This window comes from Schistocerca piceifrons, chromosome 2 (assembly GCF_021461385.2).
Source record: "Schistocerca piceifrons isolate TAMUIC-IGC-003096 chromosome 2, iqSchPice1.1, whole genome shotgun sequence".
NCBI classification, from domain to species: Eukaryota; Metazoa; Arthropoda; class Insecta; order Orthoptera; family Acrididae; genus Schistocerca; species Schistocerca piceifrons.
Window position 1 is genome coordinate 855,470,782 of NC_060139.1, and position 1,704 is coordinate 855,472,485.

Here is a 1,704-nt window from a genome sequence, read left to right on the forward strand (position 1 = left end):
TAAGTGTATACGTACATATGTAAGGGTGTTCAGGTACCCTTAAGATCACACACTGGCCTTACGATGTCCCTGCATAGATGGCGATCTGGAGCATTTTGGATCCAGTTCTACTGGACACCCAGCTGCTGAAGGTCTTTCTGCAGCTCATCCTCCCATAGTTTCCATAGTATTACAAGTGAACAGGTATTATCAGTTCTTCCCACAATTACACCTTTTGCCTGGAAAGTGTGTGACATCCTAGCAATGTGCCCTGCCTGGTTTATTCTCTACAATTTCACTTTCTATGCCACCAGGTATTCTCTTAGTCTAATGATCTTTCTCATGATTTTCCGTTCAAAGATCAATAAGTTCTTTTTATTTTAAGTTCTTAAGCTTCCTATCCCATATAACATCACTCGTACCAGGTTATAATTAAAGTACAGCCATGGGCTGTTAATTACCGTAGGGCAGCGAAAGTTCATAGATACACTAAGGTATTGAACAGGATCAATCTCCGCTGGAAACAAATTAGTTCCAATTTTGGATACCAGGTGCAAATCTGGCGCCGTACAGCATCTCATCAAATTTTCTGATGTTCATACTGAGCAAACTGTGAAAGCAGCGGTTAATAATAATAACCATCAATATGTCTTTCTCACTTGTTTGACCTTTTCTGCACACATCTCGTTCCTAATCCATTACGTATGGAAACATTTGTACAGGGTATACATAAAAGTCCGGGAACACTTTCAATTATTTATTGCACAAGAACTAAACATTGGGTCAAATGGCTCTGAGCACTATGGGACTCAACTGCTGAGGTCATTAGTCCCCTAGAACTTAGAACTAGTTAAACCTAACTAACCTAAGGACATCACAAACATCCATACCCGAGGCAGGATTCGAACCTGCGACCGTAGCGGTCTTGCGGTTCCAGACTGCAGCGCCTTTAACCGCACGGCCACTTCGGCCGGCTAACTAAACATTGTACAGATGTCATACATATTGCATTTTGAAGAGAAACTCTGAAAGTTTTTTTTTTTTTTTATAAACGTTTGATATGCATTTGAGGCATTAGACATTGCTGCAAAATGTCCAAATAGGAATATCCAGTAACAGTGCTCTCGGCGAAGAAAAATGGCCTGTACAGTTTTCGACATGACAAGGCACAAAAAACATTTACCTTTGGGGAATCACACTCAAATTCAATGCATTTGTGTGGATGCTTTGTACCCCAGATCGACAATTATGCCTGTTCACTTTCCCATTAGTGTGAAAAGTGGTTCGTAACTAAAAATTAAGTGATCGACAATGCCATCCCCACCCTCATTCAATTGTTGTAACTGCGAACAAAACTCAAAACGCCTGTCTTTGTCGCCGTCATTGAGCTTCTGCACTAGCTCCAATTTGAATGGTTTCATAGACAGCTTCTATCACAGGACTTTCCACACTCTCATTGGAGCCATTTCGAGTTCACGGGGTGCATGACGCACTGATTTCTTTGGACTCCTTATGAATGTCTCTCGTACATGTTCCACAATCAATTCACTTACACTGGGGTGCCCAGTTCTCTTTGCCGGGCATAAGCAAACCATCGTAACGATGGTAAATGGTCTTCCTTGTTGGCGGCTTCTTGCCGTACTTGGTTCTAATCATCTGTTGAACAGCTGTAGCACACTTGATTTCGTCGAACTCCGACTCACAGGAAGCTCGCTCCGCACCTGA